The 24,556-nt window shown below is 52.9% G+C and overlaps 1 pseudogene; it reads right to left on the bottom strand.

Annotated features, from left to right (window-relative positions):
• Positions 1-24,556, bottom strand: part of LOC138657710 (zinc finger protein 850-like) — a 127,804-nt pseudogene that overhangs the window by 84,092 nt on the left and 19,156 nt on the right.

The raw sequence follows: 24,556 nt of genomic DNA, 5'->3' as shown, positions 1-24,556 counted from the left end.
TGCTGTATAATGTCCCAGCAGTCACCTCTCCGCTCATCACCCAGAATCCTCCAGTCCTGTATAATGTCCCAGCAGTCACCTCTCCGCTCATCACCCAGAATCCTCCAGTCCTGTATAATGTCCCAGCAGTCACCTCTCCGCTCATCACCCAGAATCCTCCAGTCCTGTATAATGTCCCAGCAGTCACCTCTCCGCTCATCACCCAGAATCCTCCAGTGCTGTATTGTGTCCCAGCAGTCACCTCTCCGCTCATCACCCAGAATCCTCCAGTGCAGTATAATGTCCCAGCAGTCACCTCTCCACTCATCACCCAGAATCCTCCAGTGCTGTATAATGTCCCAGCAGTCACCTCTCCACTCATCACCCAGAATCCTCCAGTCCTGTATAAAGTCCCAGCAGTCACCTCTCCGCTCATCACCCAGAATCCTCCAGTGCTGTATTGTGTCCCAGCAGTCACCTCTCCGCTCATCACCCAGAATCCTCCAGTGCTGTATAATGTCCCAGCAGTCTCCTCTCCGCTCATCACCCAGAATCCTCCAGTGCTGTATTGTGTCCCAGCAGTCACCTCTCCACTCATCACCCAGAATCCTCCAGTCCTGTATAATGTCCCAGCAGTCACCTCTCCACTCATCACCCAGAATCCTCCAGTCCTGTATAATGTCCCAGCAGTCACCTCTCCACTCATCACCCAGAATCCTCCAGTGCTGTATAATGTCCCAGCAGTCACCTCTCCGCTCATCACCCAGAATCCTCCAGTGCTGTATAATGTCCCAGCAGTCACCTCTCCGCTCATCACCCAGAATCCTCCAGTGCAGTATAATGTCCCAGCAGTCACCTCTCCACTCATCACCCAGAATCTTCCAGTCCTGTATAATGTCCCAGCAGTCACCTCTCCGCTCATCACCCAGAATCCTCCAGTGCAGTATAATCTCCCAGCAGTCTCCTCTCCCCTCATCACCCAGAATCCTCCAGTCCTGTATAATGTCCCAGCAGTCACCTCTCCGCTCATCACCCAGAATCCTCCAGTGCTGTATTGTGTCCCAGCAGTCACCTCTCCGCTCATCACCCAGAATCCTCCAGTGCAGTATAATCTCCCAGCAGTCACCTCTCCCCTCATCACCCAGAATCCTCCAGTCCTGTATAATGTCCCAGCAGTCACCTCTCCACTCATCACCCAGAATCCTCCAGTCCTGTATAATCTCCCAGCAGTCACCTCTCCGCTCATCACCCAGAATCCTCCAGTGCTGTATAATCTCCCAGCAGTCACCTCTCCGCTCATCACCCAGAATCCTCCAGTGCAGTATAATGTCCCAGCAGTCACCTCTCCGCTCATCACCCAGAATCCTCCAGTGCTGTATAATGTCCCAGCAGTCACCTCTCCGCTCATCACCCAGAATCCTCCAGTGCTGTATAATGTCCCAGCAGTCACCTCTCCGCTCATCACCCAGAATCCTCCAGTGCTGTATAATGTCCCAGCAGTCACCTCTCCGCTCATCACCCAGAATCCTCCAGTGCTGTATAATGTCCCAGCAGTCACCTCTCCGCTCATCACCCAGAATCCTCCAGTCCTGTATAATGTCCCAGCAGTCACCTCTCCGCTCATCACCCAGAATCCTCCAGTGCTGTATAATGTCCCAGCAGTCACCTCTCCGCTCATCACCCAGAATCCTCCAGTGCTGTATAATGTCCCAGCAGTCACCTCTCCGCTCATCACCCAGAATCCTCCAGTGCTGTATAATGTCCCAGCAGTCACCTCTCCGCTCATCACCCAGAATCCTCCAGTGCTGTATAATGTCCCAGCAGTCACCTCTCCGCTCATCACCCAGAATCCTCCAGTGCTGTATAATGTCCCAGCAGTCACCTCTCCGCTCATCACCCAGAATCCTCCAGTCCTGTATAATGTCCCAGCAGTCACCTCTCCGCTCATCACCCAGAATCCTCCAGTGCTGTATAATGTCCCAGCAGTCACCTCTCCGCTCATCACCCAGAATCCTCCAGTGCTGTATAATGTCCCAGCAGTCACCTCTCCGCTCATCACCCAGAATCCTCCAGTGCTGTATTGTGTCCCAGCAGTCACCTCTCCGCTCATCACCCAGAATCCTCCAGTGCTGTATAATGTCCCAGCAGTCACCTCTCCGCTCACCACCCAGAATCCTCCAGTGCTGTATAATGTCCCAGCAGTCACCTCTCCGCTCATCACCCAGAATCCTCCAGTGCTGTATTGTGTCCCAGCAGTCACCTCTCCGCTCATCACCCAGAATCCTCCAGTGCTGTATAATGTCCCAGCAGTCACCTCTCCGCTCATCACCCAGAATCCTCCAGTGCTGTATAATCTCCCAGCAGTCACCTCTCCGCTCATCACCCAGAATCCTCCAGTCCTGTATAATCTCCCAGCAGTCACCTCTCCGCCCATCACCCAGAATCCTCCAGTGCTGTATAATGTCCCAGCAGTCACCTCTCCGCCCATCACCCAGAATCCTCCAGTCCTGTATAATCTCCCAGCAGTCACCTCTCCGCTCATCACCCAGAATCCTCCAGTCCTGTATAATCTCCCAGCAGTCACCTCTCCGCTCATCACCCAGAATCCTCCAGTGCTGTATAATGTCCCAGCAGTCACCTCTCCGCCCATCACCCAGAATCCTCCAGTCCTGTATAATCTCCCAGCAGTCACCTCTCCGCAAATCACCCAGAATCCTCCAGTCCTGTATAATGTCCCAGCAGTCACCTCTCCGCTCATCACCCAGAATCCTCCAGTCCTGTATAATGTCCCAGCAGTCACCTCTCCGCTCATCACCCAGAATCCTCCAGTCCTGTATAATGTCCCAGCAGTCACCTCTCCGCTCATCACCCAGAATCCTCCAGTCCTGTATAATGTCCCAGCAGTCACCTCTCCGCTCATCACCCAGAATCCTCCAGTCCTGTATAATGTCCCAGCAGTCTCCTCTCCGCTCATCACCCAGAATCCTCCAGTGCTGTATAATGTCCCAGCAGTCACCTCTCCGCTCATCACCCAGAATCCTCCAGTCCTGTATAATGTCCCAGCAGTCACCTCTCCGCTCATCACCCAGAATCCTCCAGTCCTGTATAATGTCCCAGCAGTCACCTCTCCGCTCATCACCCAGAATCCTCCAGTGCTGTATAATGTCCCAGCAGTCACCTCTCCACTCATCACCCAGAATCCTCCAGTGCTGTATAATCTCCCAGCAGTCACCTCTCCGCTCATCACCCAGAATCCTCCAGTCCTGTATAATGTCCCAGCAGTCACCTCTCCGCTCATCACCCAGAATCCTCCAGTGCTGTATAATCTCCCAGCAGTCACCTCTCCGCTCACCACCCAGAATCCTCCAGTCCTGTATAATCTCCCAGCAGTCACCTCTCCGCTCATCACCCAGAATCCTCCAGTGCTGTATAATGTCCCAGCAGTCACCTCTCCGCTCATCACCCAGAATCCTCCAGTGCTGTATAATGTCCCAGCAGTCACCTCTCCGCAAATCACCCAGAATCCTCCAGTCCTGTATAATCTCCCAGCAGTCACCTCTCCGCTCATCACCCAGAATCCTCCAGTCCTGTATAATCTCCCAGCAGTCACCTCTCCGCTCATCACCCAGAATCCTCCAGTGCTGTATAATCTCCCAGCAGTCACCTCTCCGCAAATCACCCAGAATCCTCCAGTCCTGTATAATGTCCCAGCAGTCACCTCTCCGCTCATCACCCAGAATCCTCCAGTGCTGTATAATCTCCCAGCAGTCACCTCTCCGCTCATCACCCAGAATCCTCCAGTGCTGTATAATATCCCAGCAGTCACCTCTCCGCTCATCACCCAGAATCCTCCAGTGCTGTATTGTGTCCCAGCAGTCACCTCTCCGCTCATCACCCAGAATCCTCCAGTCCTGTATAATGTCCCAGCAGTCTCCTCTCCGCTCATCACCCAGAATCCTCCAGTGCTGTATAATGTCCCAGCAGTCACCTCTCCGCTCATCACCCAGAATCCTCCAGTCCTGTATAATGTCCCAGCAGTCACCTCTCCGCCCATCACCCAGAATCCTCCAGTCCTGTATAATCTCCCAGCAGTCTCCTCTCCGCTCATCACCCAGAATCCTCCAGTCCTGTATAATGTCCCAGCAGTCACCTCTCCGCCCATCACCCAGAATCCTCCAGTCCTGTATAATCTCCCAGCAGTCTCCTCTCCGCTCATCACCCAGAATCCTCCAGTCCTGTATAATGTCCCAGCAGTCTCCTCTCCGCTCATCACCCAGAATCCTCCAGTTCTGTATAATGTCCCAGCAGTCACCTCTCCGCCCATCACCCAGAATCCTCCAGTCCTGTATAATGTCCCAGCAGTCACCTCTCCGCTCATCACCCAGAATCCTCCAGTCCTGTATAATGTCCCAGCAGTCACCTCTCCGCTCATCACCCAGAATCCTCCAGTCCTGTATAATGTCCCAGCAGTCACCTCTCCGCCCATCACCCAGAATCCTCCAGTCCTGTATAATGTCCCAGCAGTCACCTCTCCGCTCATCACCCAGAATCCTCCAGTCCTGTATAATGTCCCAGCAGTCACCTCTCCGCCCATCACCCAGAATCCTCCAGTCCTGTATAATCTCCCAGCAGTCTCCTCTCCGCTCATCACCCAGAATCCTCCAGTCCTGTATAATGTCCCAGCAGTCACCTCTCCGCTCATCACCCAGAATCCTCCAGTCCTGTATAATGTCCCAGCAGTCACCTCTCCGCCCATCACCCAGAATCCTCCAGTCCTGTATAATGTCCCAGCAGTCACCTCTCCGCTCATCACCCAGAATCCTCCAGTCCTGTATAATGTCCCAGCAGTCACCTCTCCGCTCATCACCCAGAATCCTCCAGTCCTGTATAATGTCCCAGCAGTCACCTCTCCGCTCATCACCCAGAATCCTCCAGTGCTGTATAATGTCCCAGCAGTCACCTCTCCGCTCATCACCCAGAATCCTCCAGTGCTGTATAATCTCCCAGCAGCCACCTCTCCGCTCATCACCCAGAATCCTCCAGTCCTGTATAATGTCCCAGCAGTCTCCTCTCCGCTCATCACCCAGAATCCTCCAGTGCTGTATAATCTCCCAGCAGTCACCTCTCCGCTCATCACCCAGAATCCTCCAGTGCTGTATAATGTCCCAGCAGTCTCCTCTCCGCTCATCACCCAGAATCCTCCAGTGCTGTATAATCTCCCAGCAGTCACCTCTCCGCTCATCACCCAGAATCCTCCAGTGCTGTATAATGTCCCAGCAGTCACCTCTCCGCTCATCACCCAGAATCCTCCAGTCCTGTATAATGTCCCAGCAGTCACCTCTCCGCTCATCACCCAGAATCCTCCAGTGCTGTATAATGTCCCAGCAGTCACCTCTCCGCTCATCACCCAGAATCCTCCAGTCCTGTATAATGTCCCAGCAGTCACCTCTCCGCTCATCACCCAGAATCCTCCAGTCCTGTATAATGTCCCAGCAGTCTCCTCTCCGCTCATCACCCAGAATCCTCCAGTCCTGTATAATGTCCCAGCAGTCACCTCTCCGCTCATCACCCAGAATCCTCCAGTCCTGTATAATCTCCCAGCAGTCACCTCTCCGCTCATCACCCAGAATCCTCCAGTCCTGTATAATGTCCCAGCAGTCACCTCTCCGCTCATCACCCAGAATCCTCCAGTCCTGTATAATGTCCCAGCAGTCACCTCTCCGCTCATCACCCAGAATCCTCCAGTCCTGTATAATGTCCCAGCAGTCACCTCTCCTCTCATCACCCAGAATCCTCCAGTGCTGTATAATGTCCCAGCAGTCACCTCTCCGCTCATCACCCAGAATCCTCCAGTGCTGTATAATGTCCCAGCAGTCACCTCTCCTCTCATCACCCAGAATCCTCCAGTGCTGTATAATGTCCCAGCAGTCACCTCTCCGCTCATCACCCAGAATCCTACAGTCCTGTATAATGTCCCAGCAGTCACCTCTCCGCTCATCACCCAGAATCCTCCAGTCCTGTATAATGTCCCAGCAGTCACCTCTCCGCTCATCACCCAGAATCCTCCAGTGCTGTATAATGTCCCAGCAGTCACCTCTCCGCTCATCACCCAGAATCCTCCAGTCCTGTATAATGTCCCAGCAGTCACCTCTCCGCTCATCACCCAGAATCCTCCAGTCCTGTATAAAGTCCCAGCAGTCACCTCTCCGCTCACCACCCAGAATCCTCCAGTCCTGTATAATGTCCCAGCAGTCACCTCTCCTCTCATCACCCAGAATCCTCCAGTCCTGTATAATGTCCCAGCAGTCACCTCTCCGCTCATCACCCAGAATCCTCCAGTCCTGTATAATGTTCCAGCAGTCACCTCTCCGCTCATCACCCAGAATCCTCCAGTCCTGTATAATGTCCCAGCAGTCACCTCTCCGCTCATCACCCAGAATCCTCCAGTGCTGTATAATGTCCCAGCAGTCACCTCTCCGCTCATCACCCAGAATCCTCCAGTGCTGTATAATCTCCCAGCAGTCACCTCTCCGCTCATCACCCAGAATCCTCCAGTGCTGTATAATGTCCCAGCAGTCACCTCTCCGCTCATCACCCAGAATCCTCCAGTGCTGTATAATGTCCCAGCAGTCACCTCTCCCCTCATCACCCAGAATCCTCCAGTGCTGTATAATGTCCCAGCAGTCACCTCTCCCCTCATCACCCAGAATCCTCCAGTCCTGTATAATGTTCCAGCAGTCACCTCTCCGCTCATCACCCAGAATCCTCCAGTCCTGTATAATGTCCCAGCAGTCACCTCTCCGCTCATCACCCAGAATCCTCCAGTGCTGTATAATGTCCCAGCAGTCACCTCTCCGCTCATCACCCAGAATCCTCCAGTCCTGTATAATGTCCCAGCAGTCACCTCTCCGCTCATCACCCAGAATCCTCCAGTCCTGTATAATGTCCCAGCAGTCACCTCTCCGCACATCACCCAGAATCCTCCAGTCCTGTATAATGTCCCAGCAGTCACCTCTCCGCTCATCACCCAGAATCCTCCTGTCCTGTATAATGTCCCAGCAGTCACCTCTCCGCTCATCACCCAGAATCCTCCAGTCCTGTATAATGTCCCAGCAGTCACCTCTCCGCTCATCACCCAGAATCCTCCAGTCCTGTATAATGTCCCAGCAGTCACCTCTCCGCACATCACCCAGAATCCTCCTGTCCTGTATAATGTCCCAGCAGTCACCTCTCCGCTCATCACCCAGAATCCTCCAGTCCTGTATAATGTCCCAGCAGTCACCTCTCCGCTCATCACCCAGAATCCTACAGTGCTGTATAATCTCCCAGCAGTCACCTCTCCGCTCATCACCCAGAATCCTCCAGTGCTGTATAATGTCCCAGCAGTCACCTCTCCGCTCATCACCCAGAATCCTCCAGTCCTGTATAATGTCCCAGCAGTCACCTCTCCGCTCATCACCCAGAATCCTCCAGTCCTGTATAATGTCCCAGCAGTCACCTCTCCGCTCATCACCCAGAATCCTCCAGTCCTGTATAATGTTCCAGCAGTCACCTCTCCGCTCATCACCCAGAATCCTCCAGTGCTGTATAATCTCCCAGCAGTCACCTCTCCGCTCATCACCCAGAATCCTCCAGTCCTGTATAATCTCCCAGCAGTCACCTCTCCGCTCATCACCCAGAATCCTCCAGTGCTGTATAATCTCCCAGCAGTCACCTCTCCGCACATCACCCAGAATCCTCCAGTCCTGTATAATGTCCCAGCAGTCACCTCTCCGCTCATCACCCAGAATCCTCCAGTCCTGTATAATGTCCCAGCAGTCACCTCTCCGCTCATCACCCAGAATCCTACAGTCCTGTATAATCTCCCAGCAGTCACCTCTCCGCTCATCACCCAGAATCCTACAGTCCTGTATAATCTCCCAGCAGTCACCTCTCCGCTCACCACCCAGAATCCTCCAGTCCTGTATAATCTCCCAGCAGTCACCTCTCCGCACATCACCCAGAATCCTCCAGTCCTGTATAATGTCCCAGCAGTCACCTCTCCGCTCATCACCCAGAATCCTCCAGTCCTGTATAATGTCCCAGCAGTCACCTCTCCGCTCATCACCCAGAATCCTCCAGTCCTGTATAATCTCCCAGCAGTCACCTCTCCGCTCATCACCCAGAATCCTACAGTCCTGTATAATGTCCCAGCAGTCACCTCTCCGCACATCACCCAGAATCCTCCAGTCCTGTATAATGTCCCAGCAGTCACCTCTCCGCACATCACCCAGAATCCTCCAGTCCTGTATAATGTCCCAGCAGTCACCTCTCCGCTCATCACCCAGAATCCTCCAGTGCTGTATAATCTCCCAGCAGTCACCTCTCCGCTCATCACCCAGAATCCTCCAGTCCTGTATAATCTCCCAGCAGTCACCTCTCCGCTCATCACCCAGAATCCTCCAGTGCTGTATAATGTCCCAGCAGTCACCTCTCCGCTCATCACCCAGAATCCTCCAGTCCTGTATAATCTCCCAGCAGTCACCTCTCCGCTCATCACCCAGAATCCTCCAGTGCTGTATAATGTCCCAGCAGTCACCTCTCCGCTCATCACCCAGAATCCTACAGTCCTGTATAATGTCCCAGCAGTCACCTCTCCGCTCATCACCCAGAATCCTCCAGTGCTGTATAATCTCCCAGCAGTCACCTCTCCCCTCATCACCCAGAATCCTCCAGTGCTGTATAATGTCCCAGCAGTCACCTCTCCGCTCATCACCCAGAATCCTCCAGTGCTGTATAATGTCCCAGCAGTCACCTCTCCGCTCATCACCCAGAATCCTCCAGTGCTGTATAATGTCCCAGCAGTCACCTCTCCGCTCATCACCCAGAATCCTCCAGTGCTGTATAATCTCCCAGCAGTCACCTCTCCGCTCATCACCCAGAATCCTCCAGTGCTGTATAATGTCCCAGCAGTCACCTCTCCGCTCATCACCCAGAATCCTCCAGTGCTGTATAATGTCCCAGCAGTCACCTCTCCGCTCATCACCCAGAATCCTCCAGTGCTGTATAATGTCCCAGCAGTCACCTCTCCGCTCATCACCCAGAATCCTCCAGTCCTGTATAATGTCCCAGCAGTCACCTCTCCGCTCATCACCCAGAATCCTCCAGTGCTGTATAATGTCCCAGCAGTCACCTCTCCGCTCATCACCCAGAATCCTCCAGTGCTGTATAATCTCCCAGCAGTCACCTCTCCGCTCATCACCCAGAATCCTCCAGTGCTGTATAATGTCCCAGCAGTCACCTCTCCGCCCATCACCCAGAATCCTCCAGTCCTGTATAATCTCCCAGCAGTCACCTCTCCGCTCATCACCCAGAATCCTCCAGTGCTGTATAATGTCCCAGCAGTCACCTCTCCGCTCATCACCCAGAATCCTCCAGTGCTGTATAATGTCCCAGCAGTCACCTCTCCGCTCATCACTCAGAATCCTCCAGTGCTGTATAATCTCCCAGCAGTCACCTCTCCGCTCATCACCCAGAATCCTCCAGTGCTGTATAATGTCCCAGCAGTCACCTCTCCGCTCATCACTCAGAATCCTCCAGTGCTGTATAATCTCCCAGCAGTCACCTCTCCGCTCATCACCCAGAATCCTCCAGTCCTGTATAATGTCCCAGCAGTCACCTCTCCGCTCATCACCCAGAATCCTCCAGTGCTGTATAATCTCCCAGCAGTCACCTCTCCGCTCATCACCCAGAATCCTCCAGTCCTGTATAATCTCCCAGCAGTCACCTCTCCGCTCATCACCCAGAATCCTCCAGTGCTGTATAATGTCCCAGCAGTCACCTCTCCGCCCATCACCCAGAATCCTCCAGTGCTGTATAATGTCCCAGCAGTCACCTCTCCGCTCACCACCCAGAATCCTCCAGTCCCGTATAATCTCCCAGCAGTCACCTCTCCGCTCATCACCCAGAATCCTCCAGTCCTGTATAATGTCCCAGCAGTCACCTCTCCGCTCATCACCCAGAATCCTCCAGTCCTGTATAATGTCCCAGCAGTCACCTCTCCGCTCATCACCCAGAATCCTCCAGTGCTGTATAATGTCCCAGCAGCCACCTCTCCGCTCATCACCCAGAATCCTCCAGTGCTGTATAATGTCCCAGCAGTCACCTCTCCGCTCATCACCCAGGATCCTCCAGTCCTGTATAATGTCCCAGCAGTCTCCTCTCCGCTCATCACCCAGAATCCTCCAGTGCTGTATAATCTCCCAGCAGTCACCTCTCCGCTCATCACCCAGAATCCTCCAGTCCTGTATAATCTCCCAGCAGTCACCTCTCCGCTCATCACCCAGAATCCTCCAGTCCTGTATAATGTCCCAGCAGTCACCTCTCCGCTCATCACCCAGGATCCTCCAGTCCTGTATAATGTCCCAGCAGTCACCTCTCCGCTCATCACCCAGAATCCTCCAGTGCTGTATAATGTCCCAGCAGTCACCTCTCCGCTCATCACCCAGGATCCTCCAGTCCTGTATAATGTCCCAGCAGTCTCCTCTCCGCTCATCACCCAGAATCCTCCAGTGCTGTATAATCTCCCAGCAGTCACCTCTCCGCTCATCACCCAGAATCCTCCAGTGCTGTATAATCTCCCAGCAGTCACCTCTCCGCTCATCACCCAGAATCCTCCAGTGCTGTATAATCTCCCAGCAGTCACCTCTCCGCTCATCACCCAGAATCCTCCAGTCCTGTATAATGTCCCAGCAGTCACCTCTCCGCTCATCACCCAGAATCCTCCAGTGCTGTATAATGTCCCAGCAGTCACCTCTCCGCTCATCACCCAGAATCCTCCAGTGCTGTATAATCTCCCAGCAGTCACCTCTCCGCTCATCACCCAGAATCCTCCAGTCCTGTATAATCTCCCAGCAGTCACCTCTCCGCTCATCACCCAGAATCCTCCAGTGCTGTATAATGTCCCAGCAGTCACCTCTCCGCTCATCACCCAGAATCCTCCAGTCCTGTATAATCTCCCAGCAGTCACCTCTCCGCTCATCACCCAGAATCCTCCAGTCCTGTATAATGTCCCAGCAGTCACCTCTCCGCTCATCACCCAGAATCCTCCAGTGCTGTATAATATCCCAGCAGTCACCTCTCCGCTCATCACCCAGAATCCTCCAGTGCTGTATAATCTCCCAGCAGTCACCTCTCCGCTCATCACCCAGAATCCTCCAGTGCTGTATAATCTCCCAGCAGTCACCTCTCCGCTCATCACCCAGAATCCTCCAGCGCTGTATAATGTCCCAGCAGTCACCTCTCCGCTCATCACCCAGAATCCTCCAGCGCTGTATAATATCCCAGCAGTCACCTCTCCGCTCATCACCCAGAATCCTCCAGTGCTGTATAATCTCCCAGCAGTCACCTCTCCGCTCATCACCCAGAATCCTCCAGCGCTGTATAATGTCCCAGCAGTCACCTCTCCGCTCATCACCCAGAATCCTCCAGTGCTGTATAATGTCCCAGCAGTCACCTCTCCGCTCATCACCCAGAATCCTCCAGTCCTGTATAATGTCCCAGCAGTCTCCTCTCCGCTCATCACCCAGAATCCTCCAGTCCTGTATAAACTCCCAGCAGTCACCTCTCCGCTCATCACCCAGAATCCTCCAGTCCTGTATAATGTCCCAGCAGTCACCTCTCCGCTCATCACCCAGAATCCTCCAGTGCTGTATAATGTCCCAGCAGTCACCTCTCCGCTCATCACCCAGAATCCTCCAGTCCTGTATAATGTCCCAGCAGTCACCTCTCCGCTCATCGCCCAGAATCCTCCAGTGCTGTATAATGTCCCAGCAGTCACCTCTCCGCTCATCACCCAGAATCCTCCAGTCCTGTATAATCTCCCAGCAGTCACCTCTCCGCTCATCACCCAGAATCCTCCAGTCCCGTATAATGTCCCAGCAGTCTCCTCTCCGCTCATCACCCAGAATCCTCCAGTCCCGTATAATCTCCCAGCAGTCACCTCTCCGCTCACCACCCAGAATCCTCCAGTCCTGTATAATGTCCCAGCAGTCACCTCTCCGCTCATCACCCAGAATCCTCCAGTCCTGTATAATCTCCCAGCAGTCACCTCTCCGCTCACCACCCAGAATCCTCCAGTCCCGTATAATGTCCCAGCAGTCTCCTCTCCGCTCATCACCCAGAATCCTCCAGTCCCGTATAATCTCCCAGCAGTCACCTCTCCGCTCACCACCCAGAATCCTCCAGTGCCGTATAATGTCCCAGCAGTCACCTCTCCGCTCATCACCCAGAATCCTCCAGTGCTGTATAATGTCCCAGCAGTCACCTCTCCGCTCATCACCCAGAATCCTCCAGTCCTGTATAATCTCCCAGCAGTCACCTCTCCGCTCATCACCCAGAATCCTCCAGTCCCGTATAATCTCCCAGCAGTCACCTCTCCGCTCACCACCCAGAATCCTCCAGTCCCGTATAATGTCCCAGCAGTCACCTCTCCGCTCATCACCCAGAATCCTCCAGTCCTGTATAATCTCCCAGCAGTCACCTCTCCGCTCACCACCCAGAATCCTCCAGTCCTGTATAATGTCCCAGCAGTCACCTCTCCGCTCATCACCCAGAATCCTCCAGTCCTGTATAATGTCCCAGCAGTCACCTCTCCGCTCATCACCCAGAATCCTCCAGTCCCGTATAATCTCCCAGCAGTCACCTCTCCGCTCACCACCCAGAATCCTCCAGTCCCGTATAATGTCCCAGCAGTCACCTCTCCGCTCATCACCCAGAATCCTCCAGTCCTGTATAATCTCCCAGCAGTCACCTCTCCGCACATCACCCAGAATCCTCCAGTCCCGTATAATCTCCCAGCAGTCACCTCTCCGCTCACCACCCAGAATCCTCCAGTCCTGTATAATATCCCAGCAGTCTCCTCTCCGCTCATCACCCAGAATCCTCCAGTCCTGTATAATCTCCCAGCAGTCACCTCTCCGCTCACCACCCAGAATCCTCCAGTCCCGTATAATCTCCCAGCAGTCTCCTCTCCGCTCATCACCCAGAATCCTCCAGTGCTGTATAATGTCCCAGCAGTCACCTCTCCGCTCATCACCCAGAATCCTCCAGTCCCGTATAATCTCCCAGCAGTCACCTCTCCGCTCACCACCCAGAATCCTCCAGTCCTGTATAATGTCCCAGCAGTCACCTCTCCGCTCACCACCCAGAATCCTCCAGTCCCGTATAATCTCCCAGCAGTCACCTCTCCGCTCACCATCCAGAATCCTCCAGTCCTGTATAATCTCCCAGCAGTCACCTCTCCGCTCATCACCCAGAATCCTCCAGTCCTGTATAATCTCCCAGCAGTCACCTCTCCGCTCATCACCCAGAATCCTCCAGTCCTGTATAATCTCCCAGCAGTCACCTCTCCGCTCATCACCCAGAATCCTCCAGTGTACACTGTATAATCTCCCAGCAGTCACCTCTCCGCTCATCACCCAGAATCCTCCAGTGCTGTATAATGTCCCAGCAGTCACCTCTCCGCTCATCACCCAGAATCCTCCAGTCCTGTATAATCTCCCAGCAGTCACCTCTCCGCTCATCACCCAGAATCCTCCAGTGTACACTGTATAATCTCCCAGCAGTCACCTCTCCGCCCATCACCCAGAATCCTCCAGTGCTGTATAAAATCCCAGCAGTCACCTCTCCGCTCATCACCCAGAATCCTCCAGTGCTGTATAATGTCCCAGCAGTCACCTCTCCGCTCATCACCCAGAATCCTCCAGTCCTGTATAATGTCCCAGCAGTCACCTCTCCGCTCATCACCCAGAATCCTCCAGTGCTGTATAATGTCCCAGCAGTCACCTCTCCGCTCATCACCCAGAATCCTCCAGTGCTGTATAATGTCCCAGCAGTCACTTCTCCACTCATCACCCAGAATCCTCCAGTCCTGTATAATCTCCCAGCAGTCACCTCTCCGCTCATCACCCAGAATCCTCCAGTGCTGTATAATGTCCCAGCAGTCACCTCTCCGCTCATCACCCAGAATCCTCCAGTCCTGTATAATGTCCCAGCAGTCTCCTCTCCGCTCATCACCCAGAATCCTCCAGTCCTGTATAATCTCCCAGCAGTCACCTCTCCGCTCATCACCCAGAATCCTCCAGTGCTGTATAATGTCCCAGCAGTCACCTCTCCGCTCATCACCCAGAATCCTTCAGTGCTGTATAATCTCCCAGCAGTCTCCTCTCCGCTCATCACCCAGAATCCTCCAGTCCTGTATAATGTCCCAGCAGTCACCTCTCCGCTCATCACCCAGAATCCTCCAGTGCTGTATAATCTCCCAGCAGTCACCTCTCCGCTCATCACCCAGAATCCTCCAGTCCTGTATAATCTCCCAGCAGTCACCTCTCCGCTCATCACCCAGAATCCTCCAGTCCTGTATAATGTCCCAGCAGTCACCTCTCCGCTCATCACCCAGAATCCTCCAGTCCTGTATAATCTCCCAGCAGTCACCTCTCCGCTCATCACCCAGAATCCTCCAGTGCTGTATAATGTCCCAGCAGTCACCTCTCCGCTCATCACCCAGAATCCTCCAGTGCTGTCCCAGCAGTCACCTCTCCGCTCATCACCCAGAATCCTCCAGTGCTGTATAATGTCCCAGCAGTCACCTCTCCGCTCATCACCCAGAATCCTCCAGTCCTGTATAATGTCCCAGCAGTCACCTCTCCGCTCATCACCCAGAATCCTCCAGTCCTGTATAATGTCCCAGCAGTCACCTCTCCGCTCATCACCCAGAATCCTCCAGTGCTGTATAATCTCCCAGCAGTCACCTCCCCGCTCATCACCCAGAATCCTCCAGTCCTGTATAATGTCCCAGCAGTCACCTCTCCGCTCATCACCCAGAATCCTCCAGTCCTGTATAATGTCCCAGCAGTCACCTCTCCGCTCATCACCCAGAATCCTCCAGTGCTGTATAATGTCCCAGCAGTCACCTCTCAGCTCATCACCCAGAATCCTCCAGTGCTGTATAATCTCCCAGCAGTCACCTCTCCGCACATCACCCAGAATCCTCCAGTGCTGTATAATGTCCCAGCAGTCTCCTCTCCGCTCATCACCCAGAATCCTCCAGTCCTGTATAATCTCCCAGCAGTCACCTCTCCTCTCATCACCCAGAATCCTCCAGTCCTGTATAATGTCCCAGCAGTCACCTCTCCGCTCATCACCCAGAATCCTCCAGTGCTGTATAATGTCCCAGCAGTCACCTCTCCTCTCATCACCCAGAATCCTCCAGTCCTGTATAATGTCCCAGCAGTCACCTCTCCGCTCATCACCCAGAATCCTCCAGTGCTGTATAATCTCCCAGCAGTCACCTCTCCGCTCATCACCCAGAATCCTCCAGTCCTGTATAATCTCCCAGCAGTCACCTCTCCTCTCATCACCCAGAATCCTCCAGTCCTGTATAATGTCCCAGCAGTCACCTCTCCGCTCATCACCCAGAATCCTCCAGTCCTGTATAATCTCCCAGCAGTCACCTCTCCGCTCATCACCCAGAATCCTCCAGTCCTGTATAATCTCCCAGCAGTCACCTCTCCGCACATCACCCAGAATCCTCCAGTCCTGTATAATCTCCCAGCAGTCTCCTCTCCGCTCATCACCCAGAATCCTCCAGTGCTGTATAATCTCCCAGCAGCCACCTCTCCGCTCATCACCCAGAATCCTCCAGTCCTGTATAATCTCCCAGCAGTCACCTCTCCTCTCATCACCCAGAATCCTCCAGTCCTGTATAATGTCCCAGCAGTCACCTCTCCGCTCATCACCCAGAATCCTCCAGTGCTATATAATGTCCCAGCAGTCACCTCTCCTCTCATCACCCAGAATCCTCCAGTCCTGTATAATGTCCCAGCAGTCACCTCTCCGCTCATCACCCAGAATCCTCCAGTGCTGTATAATCTCCCAGCAGTCACCTCTCCGCTCATCACCCAGAATCCTCCAGTCCTGTATAATCTCCCAGCAGTCACCTCTCCGCTCATCACCCAGAATCCTCCAGTCCTGTATAATGTCCCAGCAGTCACCTCTCCGCTCATCACCCAGAATCCTCCAGTCCTGTATAATCTCCCAGCAGTCACCTCTCCGCTCATCACCCAGAATCCTCCAGTGCTGTATAATGTCCCAGCAGTCACCTCTCCGCTCATCACCCAGAATCCTCCAGTCCTGTATAATGTCCCAGCAGTCACCTCTCCGCTCATCACCCAGAATCCTCCAGTGCTGTATAATGTCCCAGCAGTCACCTCTCCGCTCATCACCCAGAATCCTCCAGTCCTGTATAATGTCCCAGCAGTCACCTCTCCGCTCATCACCCAGAATCCTCCAGTGCTGTATAATGTCCCAGCAGTCACCTCTCCGCTCATCACCCAGAATCCTCCAGTGCTGTATAATGTCCCAGCAGTCACCTCTCCACTCATCACCCAGAATCCTCCAGTCCTGTATAATCTCCCAGCAGTCACCTCTCCGCTCATCACCCAGAATCCTCCAGTGCTGTATAATGTCCCAGCAGTCACTTCTCCACTCATCACCCAGAATCCTCCAGTCCTGTATAATCTCCCAGCAGTCACCTCTCCGCTCATCACCCAGAATCCTCCAGTGCTGTATAATGTCCCAGCAGTCACCTCTCCGCTCATCACCCAGAATCCTCCAGTCCTGTATAATGTCCCAGCAGTCACCTCTCCGCTCATCACCCAGAATCCTCCAGTGCTGTATAATCTCCCAGCAGTCTCCTCTCCGCTCATCACCCAGAATCCTCCAGTCCTGTATAATGTCCCAGCAGTCACCTCTCCGCTCATCACCCAGAATCCTCCAGTGCTGTATAATCTCCCAGCAGTCACCTCTCCGCTCATCACCCAGAATCCTCCAGTCCTGTATAATCTCCCAGCAGTCACCTCTCCGCTCATCACCCAGAATCCTCCAGTCCTGTATAATGTCCCAGCAGTCACCTCTCCGCTCATCACCCAGAATCCTCCAGTCCTGTATAATCTCCCAGCAGTCACCTCTCCGCTCATCACCCAGAATCCTCCAGTGCTGTATAATGTCCCAGCAGTCACCTCTCCGCTCATCACCCAGAATCCTCCAGTGCTGTCCCAGCAGTCACCTCTCCGCTCATCACCCAGAATCCTCCAGTGCTGTATAATGTCCCAGCAGTCACCTCTCCCCTCATCACCCAGAATCCTCCAGTCCTGTATAATCTCCCAGCAGTCACCTCTCCGCTCATCACCCAGAATCCTCCAGTGCTGTATAATGTCCCAGCAGTCACCTCTCCGCTCATCACCCAGAATCCTCCAGTCCTGTATAATGTCCCAGCAGTCACCTCTCCGCTCATCACCCAGAATCCTCCAGTGCTGTATAATCTCCCAGCAGTCACCTCTCCGCTCATCACCCAGAATCCTCCAGTGCTGTATAATGTCCCAGCAGTCACCTCTCCGCTCATCACCCAGAATCCTCCAGTCCTGTATAATGTCCCAGCAGTCACCTCTCCGCTCATCACCCAGAATCCTCCAGTGCTGTATAATCTCCCAGCAGTCACCTCCCCGCTCATCACCCAGAATCCTCCAGTCCTGTATAATGTCCCAGCAGTCACCTCTCCGCTCATCACCCAGAATCCTCCAGTCCTGTATAATGTCCCAGCAGTCACCTCTCCGCTCATCACCCAGAATCCTCCAGTCCTGTATAATCTCCCAGCAGTCACCTCTCCGCACATCACCCAGAATCCTCCAGTCCTGTATAATCTCCCAGCAGTCTCCTCTCCGCTCATCACCCAGAATCCTCCAGTCCTGTATAATCTCCCAGCAGTCACCTCTCCTCTCATCACCCAGAATCCTCCAGTCCTGTATAATGTCCCAGCAGTCACCTCTCCGCTCATCACCCAGAATCCTCCAGTGCTGTATAATGTCCCAGCAGTCACCTCTCCTCTCATCACCCAGAATCCTCCAGTCCTGTATAATCTCCCAGCAGTCACCTCTCCGCTCATCACCCAGAATCCTCCAGTCCTGTATAATCTCCCAGCAGTCACCTCTCCGCACATCACCCAGAATCCTCCAGTCCTGTATAATCTCCCAGCAGTCTCCTCTCCGCTCATCACCCAGAATCCTCCAGTGCTGTATAATGTCCCAGCAGTCACCTCTCCGCTTATCACCCAGAATCCTCCAGTGCTGTATAATCTCCCAGCAGTCACCTCTCCGCTCATCACCCAGAATCCTCCAGTGCTGTATAATCTCCCAGCAGCCACCTCTCCGCTCATCACCCAGAATCCTCCAGTCCTGTATAATCTCCCAGCAGTCACCTCTCCTCTCATCACCCAGAATCCTCCAGTCCTGTATAATGTCCCAGCAGTCACCTCTCCGCTCATCACCCAGAATCCTCCAGTGCTATATAATGTCCCAGCAGTCACCTCTCCTCTCATCACCCAGAATCCTCCAGTCCTGTATAATCTCCCAGCAGTCACCTCTCCTCTCATCACCCAGAATCCTCCAGTCCTGTATAATGTCCCAGCAGTCACCTCTCCGCTCAGCACCCAGAATCCTCCAGTGCTGTATAATGTCCCAGCAGTCACCTCTCCGCTCATCACCCAGAATCCTCCAGTCCTGTATAATGTCCCAGCAGTCACCTCTCCGCTCATCACCCAGAATCCTCCACTCCTGTATAATGTCCCAGCAGTCACCTCTCCGCTCATCACCCAGAATCCTCCAGTGCTGTATAATGTCCCAGCAGTCACCTCTCCGCTCATCACCCAGAATCCTCCAGTGCTGTATAATGTCCCAGCAGTCACCTCTCCGCTCATCACCCAGAATCCTCCAGTGCTGTATAATCTCCCAGCAGTCACCTCTCCGCTCATCACCCAGAATCCTCCAGTCCTGTATAATGTCCCAGCAGTCACCTCTCCGCTCATCACCCAGAATCCTCCAGTCCTGTATAATGTCCCAGCAGTCACCTCTCCGCTCAGCACCCAGAATCCTCCAGTGCTGTATAATGTCCCAGCAGTCACCTCTCCGCTCATCACCCAGAATCCTCCAGTGCTGTATAATGTCCCAGCAGTCACCTCTCCGCTCATCACCCAGAATCCTCCAGTGCTGTATAATGTCCCAGCAGTCACCTCTCCGCTCATCACCCAGAATCCTCCAGTGCTGTATAATGTCCCAGCAGTCACCTCTCCGCTCATCACCCAGAATCCTCCAGTGCTGTATAATGTCCCAGCAGTCACCTCTCCGCTCATCACCCAGAATCCTCCAGTGCTGTATAATGTCCCAGCAGTCACCTCTCCGCTCATCACCCAGAATCCTCCAGTGCTGTATAATGTCCCAGCAGTCACCTCTCCGCTCATCACCCAGAATCCTCCAGTCCTGTATAATGTCCCAGCAGTCACCTCTCCGCTCATCACCCAGAATCCTCCAGTCCTGTATAATATCCCAGCAGTCACCTCTCCGCTCATCACCCAGAATCCTCCAGTGCTGTATAATGTCCCAGCAGTCTCCTCTCCGCTCATCACCCAGAATCCTCCAGTGCTGTATAATCTCCCAGCAGTCACCTCTCCGCTCATCACCCAGAATCCTCCAGTGCTGTATAATATCCCAGCAGTCACCTCTCCGCTCATCACCCAGAATCCTCCAGTCCTGTATAATCTCCCAGCAGTCACCTCTCCGCTCATCACCCAGAATCCTCCAGTCCTGTATAATGTCCCAGCAGTCACCTCTCCGCTCATCACCCAGAATCCTCCAGTGCTGTATAATATCCCAGCAGTCTCCTCTCCGCTCATCACCCAGAATCCTCCAGTCCTGTATAATGTCCCAGCAGTCACCTCTCCGCTCATCACCCAGAATCCTCCAGTGCTGTATAATATCCCAGCAGTCTCCTCTCCGCTCATCACCCAGAATCCTCCAGTCCTGTATAATGTCCCAGCAGTCACCTCTCCGCTCATCACCCAGAATCCTCCAGTGCTGTATAATCTCCCAGCAGTCACCTCTCCGCCCATCACCCAGAATCCTCCAGTCCTGTATAATCTCCCAGCAGTCACCTCTCCGCTCATCACCCAGAATCCTCCAGTCCTGTATAATCTCCCAGCAGTCACCTCTCCGCTCATCACCCAGAATCCTCCAGTCCTGTATAATGTCCCAGCAGTCACCTCTCCGCTCATCACCCAGAATCCTCCAGTCCTGTATAATGTCCCAGCAGTCACCTCTCCGCTCATCACCCAGAATCCTCCAGTGCTGTATAATGTCCCAGCAGTCACCTCTCCGCTCATCACCCAGAATCCTCCAGTGCTGTATAATGTCCCAGCAGTCACCTCTCCGCTCATCACCCAGAATCCTCCAGTGCTGTATAATGTCCCAGCAGTCACCTCTCCGCTCATCACCCAGAATCCTCCAGTCCTGTATAATGTCCCAGCAGTCTCCTCTCCGCTCATCACCCAGAATCCTCCAGTGCTGTATAATCTCCCAGCAGTCACCTCTCCGCTCATCACCCAGAATCCTCCAGTGCTGTATAATGTCCCAGCAGTCACCTCTCCGCTCATCACCCAGAATCCTCCAGTCCTGTATAATGTCCCAGCAGTCACCTCTCCGCTCATCACCCAGAATCCTCCAGTCCTGTATAATGTCCCAGCAGTCACCTCTCCGCTCATCACCCAGAATCCTCCAGTGCTGTATAATCTCCCAGCAGTCACCTCTCCGCTCATCACCCAGAATCCTCCAGTGCTGTATAATGTCCCAGCAGTCACCTCTCCGCTCATCACCCAGAATCCTCCAGTGCTGTATAATCTCCCAGCAGTCACCTCTCCGCTCATCACCCAGAATCCTCCAGTGCTGTATAATGTCCCAGCAGTCACCTCTCCGCTCATCACCCAGAATCCACCAGTGCAGTATAATGTCCCAGCAGTCACCTCTCCGCTCATCACCCAGAATCCTCCAGTGCTGTATAATGTCCCAGCAGTCACCTCTCCGCTCATCACCCAGAATCCTCCAGTCCTGTATAATGTCCCAGCAGTCACCTCTCCGCTCATCACCCAGAATCCTCCAGTGCTGTATAATCTCCCAGCAGTCACCTCTCCGCTCATCACCCAGAATCCTCCAGTGCTGTATAATGTCCCAGCAGTCACCTCTCCGCTCATCACCCAGAATCCACCAGTGCAGTATAATGTCCCAGCAGTCACCTCTCCGCTCATCACCCAGAATCCTCCAGTGCTGTATAATGTCCCAGCAGTCACCTCTCCGCTCATCACTCAGAATCCTCCAGTGCTGTATAATCTCCCAGCAGTCACCTCTCCGCTCATCACCCAGAGTCCTCCAGTGCTGTATAATCTCCCAGCAGTCTCCTCTCCGCCCATCACCCAGAATCCTCCAGTGCTGTATAATGTCCCAGCAGTCACCTCTCCGCCCATCACCCAGAATCCTCCAGTGCTGTATAATCTCCCAGCAGTCACCTCTCCGCTCATCACCCAGAGTCCTCCAGTGCTGTATAATCTCCCAGCAGTCACCTCTCCGCTCATCACCCAGAATCCTCCAGTGCTGTATAATCTCCCAGCAGTCACCTCTCCGCTCATCACCCAGAATCCTCCAGTGCTGTATAATCTCCCAGCAGTCACCTCTCCGCTCAGCAGCTCAATCATCTTGTTGCTGAGCTCCAGGATCTTCTTGTTCCTCTCATGTAGCAGGGAGTGCGGGGGAGGCTCTGTGATGGGGCTCCGCCCTCCTGACTCCTGGAGATGGATGATGGGAGTCACACCGCCCCCCGGTGTCTTCCTCACTATTGTGTAATCCTGTGTATGGAGAGAGACACTTAGGGAGAAGATTCCTTCCCGACTCCAGATCTCAGTAGAAATCCCGGGATCAATAACCGTCTCCAGTAATCTGGGGCCATAACCGGGAATATTATTGCCCCCCGGACAGACATCCCGGCCCCTCTACAGCTCTTATAGGGAATCCCCATGACAACTCCTCCGGGCAGAGCGCTCCACACAATCACTGCTCTTACAGTAAAGAATCCTTCTCTCTATTCCGATGTCGGACTTGTCACAGAACACAATAAAGCTGATAGAAATGTAGAGGAGTTACCTCTCCGCTCAGCAGGGAGATGATCTCCAGGGCGAAGTGGAATAATCTTCTGGTGGTCTCATCCCTGTCCATCCTCGGGGTCATTCAGGAGGAGGAGGGATGAGCACTGGATCAGCTGGAGGGATCTCGTCCTGCCGGCGTCTTCATGATGAAGGAGAAGATGGAAATCACAGGGGACGAGAGAACGACAATCACTAAATTCTGCCAAATATCAACATTTATCAGGAGGAATCTGGAGGAAAAGGCTCAAAACTCCACCGCGACCTCCTCCGCCGATCTGACCGCTCATCATCAGCCTCGTAGAGGGAGGACGGTCACTGTGGTAACTACACCGCCAGCATAGGACAGTCACCTTGGTAACTACACCGCCAGCTGAGGACGGTCAACGTGGTAACTCTACTGCTAGTGGGGGACAGTCACCATGGTAACTACACCGCCAGCAGAGGTCAGTCACCATGGTAACTACACCGCCAGCAGAGGCCTGTCACCATGGTAACTACACCGCCAGCAGGTCTGTCACCATGGTAACTACACCGCCAACAGAGGTCTGTCACCATGGTAACTACACCGCCAGCAGAGGTCGGTCACAATGGTAACTACACCGCCAGAGATTGACGGTCACTACGGTAACTACACTGCCAGTGGAGGCTGTGAGATGAGGTGCTGCTGTACATCCCTGTTGCTATAGTCCCTTCCAAGGAGAGCTACCGTATTTTTCTGACTATAAGATGCACTTTTTTCCTCCCAAAATGTGGAGAAAAATGTGGAGTTCGTCTTACAGTCCGGATATACCGGCTCTGGCTGTGGTGGGGAGCGGTTTCGGCAGAGCAGAGGGTCACAGAGGCAGGAGCCAGCAGATGCAGCTAACTCCTGTGCCCGTTGCTAGAGAGAAATGAATATTCACTGCATTCCATGGCCATGGGCGTGGAGGGCAATGAATATTCATTTCTTTTTATCATCCTGGTATGATTGGTCTAATCCCGGTCCTGGTAACATAGTAACATAGTTAGTAAGGCCGAAAAAAGACATTTGTCCATCCAGTTCAGCCTATATTCCATCATAATAAATCCCCAGATCTACGTCCTTCTACAGAACCTAATAATTGTATGATACAATATTGTTCTGCTCCAGGAAGACATCCAGGCCTCTCTTGAACCCCTCGACTGAGTTCGCCATCACCACCTCCTCAGGCAAGCAATTCCAGATTCTCACTGCCCTAACAGTAAAGAATCCTCTTCTATGTTGGTGGAAAAACCTTCTCTCCTCCAGACGCAAAGAATGCCCCCTTGTGCCCGTCACCTTCCTTGGTATAAACAGATCCTCAGCGAGATATTTGTATTGTCCCCTTATATACTTATACATGGTTATTAGATCGCCCCTCAGTCGTCTTTTTTCTAGACTAAATAATCCTAATTTCGCTAATCTATCTGGGTATTGTAGTTCTCCCATCCCCTTTATTAATTTTGTTGCCCTCCTTTGTACTCTCTCTAGTTCCATTATATCCTTCCTGAGCACCGGTGCCCAAAACTGGACACAGTACTCCATGTGCGGTCTAACTAGGGATTTGTACAGAGGCAGTATAATGCTCTCATCATGTGTATCCAGACCTCTTTTAATGCACCCCATGATCCTGTTTGCCTTGGCAGCTGCTGCCTGGCACTGGCTGCTCCAGGTAAGTTTATCATTAACTAGGATCCCCAAGTCCTTCTCCCTGTCAGATTTACCCAGTGGTTTCCCGTTCAGTGTGTAATGGTGATATTGATTCCCTCTTCCCATGTGTATAACCTTACATTTATCATTGTTAAACCTCATCTGCCACCTTTCAGCCCAAGTTTCCAACTTATCCAGATCCATCTGTAGCAGAATACTATCTTCTCTTGTATTAACTGCTTTACATAGTTTTGTATCATCTGCAAATATCGATATTTTACTGTGTAAACCTTCTACCAGATCATTAATGAATATGTTGAAGAGAACAGGTCCCAATACTGACCCCTGCGGTCCCCACTGGTCACAGCGACCCAGTTAGAGACTATACCATTTATAACCACCCTCTGCTTTCTATCACTAAGCCAGTTACTAACCCATTTACACACATTTTCCCCCAGACCAAGCATTCTCATTTTGTGTACCAACCTCTTGTGCGGCACGGTTTCAAACGCTTTGGAAAAATCGAGATATACCACGTCCAATGACTCACCGTGGTCCAGCCTATAGCTTACCTCTTCATAAAAACTGATTAGATTGGTTTGACAGGAGCGATTTCTCATAAACCCATGCTGATATGGAGTTAAACAGTTATTCTCATTGAGATAATCCAGAATAACATCCCTCAGAAACCCTTCAAATATTTTACCAACAATAGAGGTTAGACTTACTGGCCTATAATTTCCAGGTTCACTTTTAGAGCCCTTTTTGAATATTGGCACCACATTTGCTATGCGCCAGTCCTGCGGAACAGATCCTGTCGCTATAGAGTCACTAAAAATAAGAAATAATGGTTTATCTATTACATTACTTAG

The sequence above is a fragment of the Ranitomeya imitator genome, chromosome 1 (genome assembly GCF_032444005.1).
Source record: "Ranitomeya imitator isolate aRanImi1 chromosome 1, aRanImi1.pri, whole genome shotgun sequence".
NCBI classification, from domain to species: Eukaryota; Metazoa; Chordata; class Amphibia; order Anura; family Dendrobatidae; genus Ranitomeya; species Ranitomeya imitator.
Note: the sequence above shows the minus strand (reverse complement) of the source record. Positions and strands in the feature narration are given on the sequence as shown.